This window comes from Hoplias malabaricus, chromosome 5, assembly GCF_029633855.1.
Source record: "Hoplias malabaricus isolate fHopMal1 chromosome 5, fHopMal1.hap1, whole genome shotgun sequence".
Lineage (NCBI taxonomy): Eukaryota > Metazoa > Chordata > Actinopteri > Characiformes > Erythrinidae > Hoplias > Hoplias malabaricus.
In genome coordinates this window covers 37,984,573-37,998,540 of record NC_089804.1, presented here as the reverse complement: position 1 = coordinate 37,998,540, position 13,968 = coordinate 37,984,573, and the positions used below count along the sequence as shown (strand labels likewise).

General features: G+C 38.7%; 1 protein-coding gene across 2 annotated transcripts in view; it reads right to left on the bottom strand.

Annotated features, from left to right (window-relative positions):
- The window catches only part of prkcdb (protein kinase C, delta b), a 30,161-nt gene extending 16,540 nt beyond the window's left edge, over positions 1 to 13,621 (bottom strand). For both annotated transcript variants that reach the window (XM_066670683.1, XM_066670684.1), the window contains exon 1: positions 13,472 to 13,621. The gene's annotated coding sequence lies outside the window, so the exon portion shown is untranslated. The remainder of the gene's footprint in view (positions 1 to 13,471) is intronic.
- Positions 13,622 to 13,968: the final 347 nt, after the last annotated feature.

Sequence of the window (13,968 nt, the reverse complement as noted above, 5' to 3'; positions counted from 1 at the left end):
CTGAGCAACTACAGCTATTAACTGACTGGAAATTACATAAAACATTTGTCAAATTGTTGCTACCATACCTTTAATCATCATCAATGCATTCTGTACAATCCAGCTTCCTCTATATTGTGAATTGTTCGTGCATCTTTGGAATGCTGTGTATCTTTGGTATTGTTCAGTGAGTACATTCTATTGTGGGGCCTTTATTAACGCCTCAATAATCATCAAAATACTTGATTAATGATATAATGATAAATGACAGCCCCAGTGCAGAACCCTCCCGACCACAACAGTACTGCTGTTCCCAAGTCAGCTTTAACCCTAGATCACCAGAACACAAGGAGGTGTGGACGTTTCAAAAAGCTGGCTCCAGATCAGCATGCGGCCAATATGTTACTCCAGGAACAAAAGGAAACTTCAGCGTGTTTCTATATTGAGGATTACCAGGAACTTTAGCCACAGATTCCAGCTAAATGTCCCCCACGAAGCTCACACAATTAACATTCACAGCTTTGACATCATTAACATCAGCTTTGGTAGAGAAAAAAAAAGCAGGCCTTAAAAGAAAATGCCTCTAGGTATTTCAGATTGTAGATCAGGGGTGTAAACAAATCTGCTCAAAAAAGTTATTTACCACCAACTTGAAGCTTAAATAGATGTAGTAAAACGAAGCAGAGAATTTAAAGACGAACAATTATATACAACAAATACTATAAATAAAATGACGTTTTCTTTCTACAAATATAACAATGATTTTGAAAAAAATATATATAATATTTTAAATATAATCCCTAATGACGTTTGTTGTTGCAGTTGACGTTACTGCTTGTCCATAACCAACAATCTGATTGGCTCTTATTGCTGAAGGGCGGGACTTTATCTGTTAACAGCAGTCTGATTGTCTTTTATTGCTAAGGGGGGGATTATATCAATAAACAGAATCCATGTTCAGTTTTATGAGAATTTCAACCGGTAATCATTCCCTCTATTTTTAACGTTTCTGGTTTTACCTCAAACAACACTGTAGCCCTGAAAGTGTCCCAAAAGAACTTTTATCACATACCTTGGGACAGCAGTGTCTGGAGCCCTGCCCTGTGTGTTTCACTCATTTGAGTCAAAACGCTCATCATAATGCACAGATCTGATTGGCTGAGTACATGTGATTAGTCTCTGAGTTTCCTGGAGAGACACACCACTCTGTTCATAATTAAACAGCTCTTAATAACTTTTCAGTTACAGGTCCATGTCCAGGTCTGGACCCGGACTGCAGCCTGCCTATTCATGACCCTTGCACTAGATAAATGACCACTGCTATTAGGATTAGACGGCTTTCAGCCTTGAGAACATCACTGAGGTCAGGTAATATTGAGGTTGGTTGATTAGCTCTGGATAGAACATGCCACTCAAACTCATTCCTGAGTTACTGGATGGAGCTCCATCATTCAAGAGAACGTGGTTCCACTGCTCCATGACCCAATGGATAATGTTAAGTTGCAGCTTTGCTCTCACTGTGACATTGTCCTTCACCCAAATCAAATCAATAAAGAAAATTATGTATTTACTATTATTCAATTAAGAGAGACTCAAACCACATTACATCACGTTACTTCATATCAGTGACATAAAGGAACACACTCAACAAACAACTACTCAAATACTCAATTCTCAAATGTAACTCTCAGCAGTAGCATGGTGAGTAATCTACTAGTTATGAGGCATTGTTCTGTAAGTCAGGGTGGAAGAAGCAGGGAGTGTGTGTGTGTGCATGTTGGTGGGGAGGAGGGGGGAGGGCTTTCTTCACCAGTGGGACACTGATTAAAAGCAGAAATGAAATGAGGACAGGTGGAAGGGGACAGAGAATAATGCACTATGTAGAGCTACATAATATGTCGTTTGTTAATCGTTGTTGTCATGCCGATCTTGGTTGTACTGATGCTGCAGCTGCACAGTTCCAAATGGTTCTTGGAGGAATCAAAGTGTTTCACTTTGGTCAATGTAATACTGACCTATCTTTCATTTTTGATGTACCCCTAAAAGCATACACCAGGGGTTGGCGATTCTTACAGCTCACGGCCTGCATTCAACCAAGGGCCAGTCCATATTTATTCATAATAAGATATAATACTTTATTTCCTTAGCAGCCCTATTTTATAATAACAAAGCACATAAAGTCACACTGAGAATGAGGTATTACTGAAACAAAGTGAAAACAATATTACATCAAATAAGACATTAAGCACAGTGCTTTTACACTTCATTACACATTTACACCAACACAGCCCTTGCAATGAAGAACCATATATCAACCATTTCCCACTTTAATAGCACGGCCTGCTTGTCTAGTGTTGGCAGTGGAGATAAACATTTAAATGGAAAAAACACAGTCTATTAAACAGAAGAAATGGTTATTGAGCGTTTTATGTTACATAGCTGGCATCAAACAACGTAATTTCAGGCTTAATCTGTTTTTACCAAACAATTCACAAATATGGTTCTTTGCTGCAAGGGCTCAGCTTCTCTACAGTAGAGTATAATGCAGTCAGGCACAATCTCAGGCCAGGAATAATGTAAGAACAGGTTTGTGAGGGTGTTAAATATTAGTTAATGAAACCGTTCTTTTCTCGATCTTAATCGTGCTGCCCACACATACTCACAGCTGCATATGACAGAAAAAAAACTGAAGAAGAAAAAGAAGAAAAAACCCAACTAGTTTCCCTGGAGAGAGCGGAAAAAATGAGCACACACAGCAAGGGAGTGGGGGGTGGTAGAGAGAGAGAGAGAGAGACAGAGAGAGAGAGAGAGAGAGAGAGAGAGATGAAAGAGTGTGTTGAGCAGAAATTTGTTACAGTAAAATCACTTGCAAAAACACAAAGTTCATGCAAACCACTCTAACACTAATATTTATCAGATTAACTTTGTAAACCGTCGCTCTGTTTTTACTGTGCTCTTATTGTTGTTACTCTATTTGGATGCATTATTAGTGCCATTAATAGCAGTGGAGAGAATCTGAAAAAGGAAGTCTTTCTACAACACCAAGCTTTAAAGTGTGTATGATTATGTCGATTCATTTTTGCACGTCAGTTTTTACACCAGATTTTGTCTTGATATTTTTCATAAATTCATAACCTTTAAATGCTTTCAGAAAAGTGAGAAATACGATGAAATATTAGAAAATTGAGAGTAAATAGAAAGCTATATTTTAATCCTGTCAGAATCCTCCCATTTTAGCAGGTGTTGAATTGCCAAATACATAACTAACCTATTACTGTCTTTTCCAGTTATCAATTTCATGGTCTTTGTATGTTCATTGTACATGCGAAAGGTGGCTGAATTGTCTGGTGTTTTGCTGTGATACAATCGCTCACGCTCAGATAAACAAGCATTACTCAATGCTGCTGCCTAAAGGTGTTTTAGCATCAGAAACATTGCCAGAAGAACATTAGTCATCAGACTGAATTCCTGTGATCAAGTGATTATGTAAAAGTCACCAAAGATAGAGTTATTACATTATGCAAAACTGCTGTTTGGGAAGTATAACAGAGACCAATTATATACATTTGACAAATTACAGTATCAGTTAGTAAAGCATAGTTGGATTAATTGCTACTGTATTGAAGAACATTAATTGTACAGGTCAATACTACGCACTATCAGAAGATGATTTATTCTTGAAAACACATCAGCGCAGTATGCCCATCATATACATGGTTTTCCTTTGTGTTGCTAATTACTAGTGCAGCATACATGCTGCTGGAATATAAACCTGTGTTCTTATAACCAGGGAAAATCAACATGGCCGACAGTTCAGTTTGCCTTGTTAACACAAGTTTCCATTTAGAATGCAAATGATAACACCTACAAATGTTATTATTTTTTTATTATATATATATATATATATATATATATATATATATATATATATATATATATATATATATATATATATTATTATTATTATGCCATAACCAGATCATAAATCTACCCATTGTTCTTTATTGTACATTAAAATACCACATCAAAATAAATCTGCCAGCGTTTCCCTGGGAAAAGGTGTTAAAGGAACTCACCTCAGTGGATCTAATGTGTGATGAGTAGCCGGCCCAGTACTGTCCTGAGGGATAATAGTTGGTGTGCATGTGTTTGTTTTGTGTGCATGAGAGCATTTGTTAATCTGTAATTACTAACAGGCAACTCCCACATAGCAACAAGTAACAAACCAGACTAACAATCACTGCACAAATCAAAATCATACATCTGAAACCTTCGCTGATATTGTTGTTATACAGATGGCAAGACACCACTTTTATAGGTACAACTTTAACACAAGACTGCAGTTATAAAGGTTTATAAATGGTTAAAAACCTTGATTATTAAAAAAATGATTATTAATTATATTGCAAACACCTTAAAAGTCATTAATAATCGTTTGTATTAGAGAGACAGCGAGTGTTACAGTGACCTCTTTCTTGTTTGGCTAAAACTGAAAGTGTCAGAACTTAGATAAAGAATAATCTAAGATCAAAGAATGTACGTTTAGTCATTTCATGTGGTAAGCTCCTTATCATTAATGTATTAAAAGATACACTGTTGGTGGTTACTTCATTAAGTGGTTAAACATATTAAGAAATATGTGCTGAAGCTGACAGCGTTAACGTCGACTGATGGAGGAAACAAAGTGATGGTTGAACAGTGTGGATGGATGTGGGTTCACTATCTGACAAACAACAAGTCATTGTTGCCCTTTTTATCTGTGTGTAATAACTTATTATTCATGTCTATAAACGTATTAACAACATAATTAATAACTATTAATAAAGATTTAAAAAACATTTACTGGTGTAGTCATATTCTAAAGTGTTGCTGTTCAATTGATGCGCTTGACTAAATTGAGCATACAAGATGTTGATAACCTTCTGATCTGAGGTGTTCTACCAGTACTGGACTGATCCTCGTACAGGGTATCAGACTAGTGTAAAGCTATAATTTTGTGGCCTCTTTCTGGCATAAACACACAAGTGTGCCCACATACACACACTTTGCTGATCACAGTCTCTGCTTGTTCTATTATTGTGCTGACTGCTGTGTTTGTTCAGCAGTAATTGCTTTTACTGGGAGACGACCATGCAATAGAGAAGTCATTGTGTGTGTGTGTTTGAGACCTCCCAATCACGTCTTAACCTCAGGTTTGGTTACACACAAGCACACACATTAGAGGAAGCATAAGCTGCAGCTGAGCGAAGCTAAGATTGTTTGGTCAGAGAGTAACAGCTACATTGGACCCAGTTTTGCAAATGACTGTTTTGTCCTTGACATGGTTTGCTGGAGGTGATATGATATTCATCTCCCCCTGTGAATGGAGAGTGGAGTTTAGTCAGCTCTGTCTCTCATTGTCTCTCACTCTTCCGGTTCATTTTCATCCCTCACCCCTCAACACAAAGAGATGCGGTTTAAGATTACTGGGTCAATAAACTTTAATATGCTGCTCAGTCAATTGTACCACACATCATTAAGAGGTTCCAAGGGTGAAGGGCAAGAATTCCCCCAAGAAGCATGTCACAAATACTTGTGTTTGTAGCACTTTTCTCTGTTTTAACCTCAGTGACCCACTAGGTCTTGTTTTGTCACATTTTAGTTGTCATTCAAGTCACTGCATCTAAAGGGTTTAGGAGCAAGTCCAGGCAGATGAGTAATGCCAAGAAATGTAAAGGAACAAAACATGAAAGGCTCAGGCTGTTATGGTGGCTGCTTTATGACGTGTGTATATGCGTGAGTAAACAGAGAAGTATGCAGTGACAGCTGTCTCAATAACATCTACGGCAGTACTATTTCAGTACAGATAAACAGGTTGTCCTGCTTTGTCCCAAGCCCTTTCACATCAGATCAGTGACTCGTTGTGCAGAACATGGCCGATGGCTATGCATGTGTCACATGACTGCTCCATACTGTCACTAAACAAAAACCTTCCATTTGTTCATTTTTTCCTCACTTCATCAGCATTAATATGTTTGTGGCATTACTTTTTGCATTGACGAGAATGACTTGGACACCCTCCCTAGTATCTCGTCTAGCATGTCCTTACCTGACCACGAAAGATGTGTCCATTTAACTTTTTATCTTTACTATTATGTTCTCGTTTCCACAGTTAAAAGTTGGAATGTTTCTCTGAGGAACTGATGCCATTCAAATATGAGAAAGGTCAAGTTAGAAAACCTTCCCAAAGCTTGAGCATAGCACCTGGAAACATTTCAAAATGTGTAGCTATCACGGCCAAAGATAAAGCCACTGGTAATGAGATCATTTTATTGTTCTAAATCACTGTGCCTGGCCCCAAACTGTTGCACGTGCTCCATGTTTTGAATTTGGCATGCTGATAAGGCAAAAGCTATGGAAATGCATTTCACAATACACACCAACCAGCCACAAGATTATAAACACTGACACGTGACACCAATAACATTATTATACAAAAGTGGTCATGGGGATGAGACCTGACGAACTGGCGGGTGAAAGGGAAATATTAACCTATTGTTGTCTGGACCTCTCCCACAGAAGAGCACAAATTGGGATGCACTTCTTTTAAAAGCTAAGCAGCAGCTCTATGAAAATGTCAAACAAATAAATACAGTGGAATTTAAGTTCCTAGCTTGTGTTTATTGATAGTCAGAAAACATGTTATTACTTACTGATTCAAGGAATAAGGTTTAAAAGACCGTTGGCCCCCCACCCCCCCAATGGAAACTCTAATAGGCGTCTTGCCTGTGACGTAGATGGTGGACAACAACTCTAGAAGCTGCACTTAATTTAATGCTAAATGTGTTACAAAAGGTGTGTTGTTTTTGGCTGCAATCATTCAATGTACAGTGGGACATCTCTGCACAAATGGCCCAAATATCCCAAAATATACAGAAAATGGACTAAATTTGTCAACTTTAAACGGGCACTTTGGAAAGGACCATCCGCTCACTCCGTTATCTGTAGCTCATTTCACTGGTGCTTTTCCAACAATATGGGCATGTAAGGACACCAACGAAAAGTGTTCAAGAGCCTCTGTAGCATGGAGGTAAACAGGGTAAGGACACTCACTTCGCCTGTTTTAGTTGGTGTTAGTTAACGTTAGCTTGACTTGCTAAACTCGGTGGCTCAGATTATACTCGGCTACGTAGCTGCATTACGGAGGTTTATAGTGTCGGATGAATTCGAGTTCGACTTTGATCACATTTACAAGAATAACGGTACCTCTAAATTTGAGTTTAGCTTATTGCTAGGCTATTGTCATGAATAATGTTGGTTATTTAGCTAGCTAGATACTGTCATAACAGTCAGTCATAACGGGGTTTTACCGCGGCGTTGTTCAGCTGTTGTCCACCAGTGACGTCACGGTCGCGTTCAAGAATTTCCGTAGTGAGCTCGGATTTTTCCGTCAATTTAATAAAATTGTCAGTTTTAAAGCAAATTAAGCCGCTATTTTCATTTTAATTCATACTTATATATGTCAGTAACTAAAATAATGTGAAATATTCATGGAGGTCCATTAAGTGGTGCTTAGCCTTTAACATATTTGGGCTAGAGTTGCTCTTGTGTGAAATCGGACCAGACAGACTAGCGTTCATCCATGTTGCTTTTTTTAATCCTTGGGCACCTATGTCCCTGTCACTGTGGGAATTACTGAATCACAGGTATATTCTAGAGCATTACGGAGCACTGCTGTATACCACACGATAACTGGTGACGTAATGATATCAACAGCTAACGAGTGCAGCCCCTAATTTATGACTAGACTATAACATCTGTTCTATACATGTATTACTGTCCCTGAACCACTTCATATCCAATTAGCTCCTAACCAGCCACGCCTGATCCACCTTGTCAACATCTGCTGAACTTCAGAACACTTTGTTTAGCTGGTCGAGGTGTGTTCCCTTTCCAGGAAAGCTGATTAACTTTAGAAACGTTTCCTGACAAAAAATAATGCATACAAGCAAATTCAGCAGATCTGGTTTGTTTAAGTACCACTAAACATATTTCTAATTTTGCTTATACAGCTTAAGCATGCTCTCTCTCTAACACACACACAGACACACAGACACACACACAGACACACACACAAACCTGCAAGGTGAGTTAACAGCCAAGTCAAAGACCGGTTCTACTTCAGACTTCTGTTTCACAAGGTTAAGTAAGAACATGGGCGTTGCAAGAGTTAAAAGCTATTTTATGCTTTCCTAAGCAAGAATGGGTGAATAAAATAAAAAAGGTGTAAGAAAGATGTGGTGGAGTTTCAAGGTCAGTGGGAGGTAGGTGCCATGTGACTGTCATTTCAGAGCCATTGATTTCTCCCTCTTCCTTGCCTCAGGCTCAGAAACAAGAGCCCATCTCCCTCTTTCTATCTCTGCTTCTCTCTCTCTCTCACGCTTTCTGAAAGGCAGCTGTAGGTCAGTGTGGAAAAGCCAATTTCTCTGTAAAACAGGCTTCATTGTGTGCGCCAGAGCCTAGGGTCAGTTTGAACGTGTGTGTGTGCACGCATATGTGTGTGTGTGTGAAAAAAAGAGACTGAGAAAGAGAGAGAGAGAGAGAACACAGGATCAGAGTCAGTCAAACCTGCTGAGCCACTCTCTCAGATCCAGTATTGGAGACAAGAATGCAGTGAGAACAGGTCTCTTAAAGAAGAAGTCCACCATTTCTCCAACCACTACTGGAAACATTTCAACAGATAAGCATTTCAGCACACGTCCCTGACAATAAAAGTAATACAAACAGCTGTCATTCTGATTTAAACACAACAGTAGCGTCCAGCCTGTTATTTATACCATAAAACAGCAGCACAGATTGTCTCCCAAAGATAAAATATTGGAAGGCTTCATAGACATGCTCTTCCCACACAACACTTGATGGATTTGGTGGCGTGGCATTCCCAGTGATGATGATTTTTTTTATTCAAGGTACTCAGCATAAATCCGCTTCAATTAGGTACTACATGTAAATATAGTAATAAATGCATCATCAAATATCGGCTTGAAATGTGAGTTGGATCTAAACAAGAGTTCAATATCTATCTGTCTGAAGTCGTTCAAATCTTACCACAGAGTAAATGTGCTCTGCCCTAAACGCAGAGAAACGTGTTGAAATCCTGTCCGCGGTAATAGACATCATGTTACTGACGTTTTAAACAGGGATTGGGTTGAGAACAATGCACAAAAATTCCATTTGTTGGCACTGGAGACTGAGAGAAGTGTATAGCTGTGCTGAGAGTATGTAAAGTATAGCATTAAAAGTAACTCAAAACTGTGTGTGTGTGTGTGTGTGTGTGTGTGTGTGTTGGCAAGGCTCCCTAAAGGTGAAACTGCTTGTGCTCCTGTCTCTCGGTGCATTAGACTGGTGTCCATTTCTGCCTTGTTCACACTCCACAAAGGCTTCATTAAGTGCAACAGGCTGAACACTGCTAACAGAGCCCCTCCTGTGTGTCCGCCACCAAAAGAGAGAAGCTCAGCATGTGTGTGACTGTGTGTGTATGTTTATGTAATAACAGTGCATGTTAAATGGCACAGGAAAATCTCAAATGATGATAAACATTGAAAGGGCGTGTAAGGAAATAAAATTTCCCACTTCGCCGTGAATGAGACTAAAGGTCTCAAGTCCAATATTTTGTTAATTTTATCGTCTACACAAAAAACCCCCAGCGCCCAATTTCAACAATTCTCATGGGTGTTTCCATCCATCTTTACCCTGAGAGGACCCAACTCAATCTGAAAGAATGTGTGGTTGTTGAGAAGGTGTCAAAGGAAATGGATAGAGAAGAAGAAGAAGAAAGTTCACCGCAACTGGGGAGAGCCCTGACTTTACCTTTTCCTTTCTTCTTACACTAAACAACACGTCTTATAGCAAAAAGCTGTTTTGACTGAAAGTTAACTACGTTGAAGGTGGCCATTGATTTCTGCACAGTACTGCATTCATGCAGCAATGACAACGGAAATGAATGAACAAATGCTAGTGTCAAACCTGGGCTTCTCGAAAGGCAAAGTGACAAGAAGACATGGGTGAATACGTCACTGTGCTGCGAATAAAGGTGAGTTTTAGTAGACTCTTTGTGTGCAGATGCGGGTATGTGTGTCTAAACAAACATGGCTGATAAACTTGTGTTTCTCCAGTGTGTGCGAGGACTAAGTAAACAAGAGTGTCTTTGGAACAGACATTCAGTGACAGGCCAGAAAATCATGACTAATGTTAAATGTTTCCATCAGTGTGGTGTTGGTGAGAAACTGCTTTTGTGTGTATGTGTGTGAGAGAGGGAGGAGAGAGAGGGGGGGTTAACACAGGCTAGATGACAGCAGGTGTGAAGCTGCTCTCTTCACCACTGTCATCATGAATTATTCAAAACTCAGGCACGCTGTCGATGAAGAATGTTTATCTCCACCACCATTCAACAGTGAAGAATCACCTGTCAGTCATTTTTGTTTTATATACAACACCCTATGTGTAAAATATAAAGTGCATTACAGTGTTTGTGTGTGTGTGTGTAATACAGTCCATTGTGTAAATATAAAATCTAATCCAATATATACGTTTAAAAAAATAAATAAATAAATAAAAACATATCAGGTGCACAATTAGAGTCTGACAGTTTATTGGCTTCCAAAACATCAAAGCAACCTATTATTTTCATTTTGACCAATGTTTCCAGTAAATGCGGTTTCTCCATAACGCTATCCATGTCAATACGATCCCTATATTTTTCTTAAATGGGAGTGTTAGATATAAAATTATCAAACATTGGTATCAACATTGGGACGCAGTCCCTTATAGTATTAGTACATTTCAGTTCAACATAAAGCATACGTACGAAAATGATCACTGAATGTAAAAGTATTGAAAGTGAGGAGGAGATGCACTGCAGATTAGAACAGAGTAGTTTCAAGTGTGTGTTCTGTGGCAAAACAAGTGTGGGTGAAATTGTGTGCAAATGACAAAAGAAGAGACGATGTGCCTGTGTTCGTGTGTGTGTGTGTGTATGTGGGATGTGGGTGTTTTGTACATGTCATAGCAGAAGTTCTGTGGTCAGTAACAAAACGTTGCAAGGCAGAGACAACAAGGCATCTGGAGCAGTTCTTTAAAGAAAATGTGACTGCTTTATTTCATTAAATGTACCATATTAACTCACCACTGACAGACAATGGAAAAATGTGCAGGACTGGTCCATCAGCCTCTTAACACCAGAAATATGCAACAGATTGCAGTGAGGGTGAAAACTACAGCTTACAGGTGTTATTAATGCTCTCGGTACAACCCTTAATGTGTCACAAGTAAGAGTACTGTACATCAGTGCATACTACAGGTGTAGAGAGAGAGAGAGAGAGAGAGAGAGAGAAACAGATGAATGGATAAAACAAACAGACTGCTTAATCATTTCAGTAAATACACCAGCATCATGGCTGCACAAGAGCTCTGAAGTAATATTTCAACTTCTTTGAAGGAACAATGGTATGTCACCTTCTTGGTGAACTTCAGTGGTTGTGCAGAACTAAGTCCTGAACAAACCAAGCATTTGTGGTAAAGTCTTTGATCTGAATTAAGATTCTGCTTCTCCAAAAAACACAATCGTGTAACATTTTACAATGAAAACAATTCTGGTTATGGCCCTTTGGAAAATATTTGGTCCATTTGGTATAGAGTTATTTGTTACTGTGATGAAGCCTGAGCTTGGAATTAATTGTAATGCCACAAAAAATTCCTTCTCTGGTTTAGGATTAACCCAGTCATGCTCAGCAACTAAGAGGACGGATGCATAACTTGTTCGGATTGGTCTAGAAATTTGTACATTTATGTACTGAAAAACATGTTCTACTTTATCACATTTGATCTACTTACTTTTACACAAAATTAGATCTGGATTATATTGTTTTGTTCTAAACGAGCTAGCTATTAGGCTAAATTTAAATATGAAGCAAAATGAATAATTAAAAAAAATTCAATTTATTCTAATGGGAAAGTCTTGAATCTTTTTTTTCTCAAAGCAAAAGAAAGTTAAACATCATATACAGATATTAGAGGGTTAATCATTATCTGGGAAATGGATATGTTTTTTATATGTTTTCACTGGGAGTTCAACATTTGTTCCAATGTTAGAAAGGAAAACAAGTAATTTGTTGTGGTTTGAAAAGTAATGTGCGACTCTAGAGACACTTCATGAGTCAAAATTGCTCAGTGGAGGTGGTAGGAACCAGACATCTATGGAGTTTAATGCCTCTAAATCCTCCCTCACACAAAGCTATTACACATTGTAAAACGTTTGCAAACACACTGCCCAATGCCTGAGACATTTTTATGATAGCTTTGAGACATGGTCTTTGCCTGAATGCCTATTTTTATTACTTCCATGGCTCAGAGGCACATGCAGGGCATACAGAAAAAATAAACTACTATGACACTATTTATCATTTAACACTGTTGTTTTTTCTTCAATTACTGACCATATATACTCAAAACTTTACTTTTAAAACATATATCAGATTTAGTATTGGAATAAAAAAAACTTTCACACCAGGACTTCAAATGAATTTGCCTGCATTATAATTAACTGAATATTACTAAAAATAAACGGTGGAATTCCTTTTAAAGTCATTTCCAGAAACGTTTCGTCAACGATAATAGCATCAACAAATGAACCTAGTTTGGCTGCTTTGTTGACATCTGATGATAGGCGGCTAGCCACCCTCGCTTACACTGTACCGTCCTGGAGAGTGCTCCTGTGTGAAAAGAAACTATACAACCGACAAAAACAGAGGAAATTATGGTAGAAATGCCCTTTTAGGACACAGACTCAAATTATCGACCACAGTGGACGGTCCCATGAGGTCTGCCTGCTTACATAACGTCGAGACAACCGAGAAGAGAAGTTAAGAAAGTTCCCTCCTACACGACTCCAGCGTACAATGACTGTTTTCGTTCTCACGTCTCCTCGACATCCTCGACCTTTCAGCTTTACAACATAAACACGAACATGAATTAACACCACTGCCACTTCCTGTCCAAATCTTTTATTTTTTCGTGTTGCTGCTACTTTCTTTCACGAAACTACCCAAGAGCCAGGAGAGTCGTCATCACTACCAAGCACTGGAGACACAACAAAGCGGCTTCGGGCACTTACAAACCGCTGCAACTGCCCATGTAAGCAGCTACTAAAACTACCCCTCACTGTACATGAAGTAGCCTGTCTATATAAACACTACATGAAGCTGGAGCTGGCTTCTACTTGCTCGAATTTTCGGCTCCACCTTAAATGGTGCAGCAGATCCATTCAGAATGAAGAGTAAGTAAAAATAGTTAGGTCACATTTACACCTATAAGACTGGAACTTCTGGACCATTTAAGGTGGAACGGACAGTTCCAGGAACTCATTAAGAGTAAGGGGTCACTATTTACAGAAAGACACACATTCAAGTAACTTCCTCCAACTGCCAATTTTCTGAAGGAATGTATTTAATCCTACCTTCTGTAGAGCTCCGGTTAGAGTCGACTCGCTGATCAGCTCTGTTCTGTTGTGGTTGTGTGTGAGGGAGTTGAGGAGAGCACTGTGTTTAAGGAAGTGTGTGTGTGGCTTACACTCAGCGTTGCAGTCTGTGGAGCGGATGACGTGCACACTCAGGTAGGCTGAGGGAGGAATGAGAAAAGTAGGGAGGAGGGCTTAATTGTTTTCTTGATCACTTCAGCACACCCACATCTATCGGCACGAATGAATGGAAAATGGAATATTATACACAATACAATATATATCTGTAGTATATATATTTAATCACGTATTTCTTTAGACTTAATCTATTATATTATGAAACACATGCAGCTTATATATGCACATGTAATTTTTTTAAAGATTTTATGATTTATAATATGTGATAGGCCTGTTAATGTTTAATCACACAATTTATTTACAGTTAATCAATGTGATTTCTGCAGAAGACTAAAAGTTGTATGTCCCTGTTTTAGGCT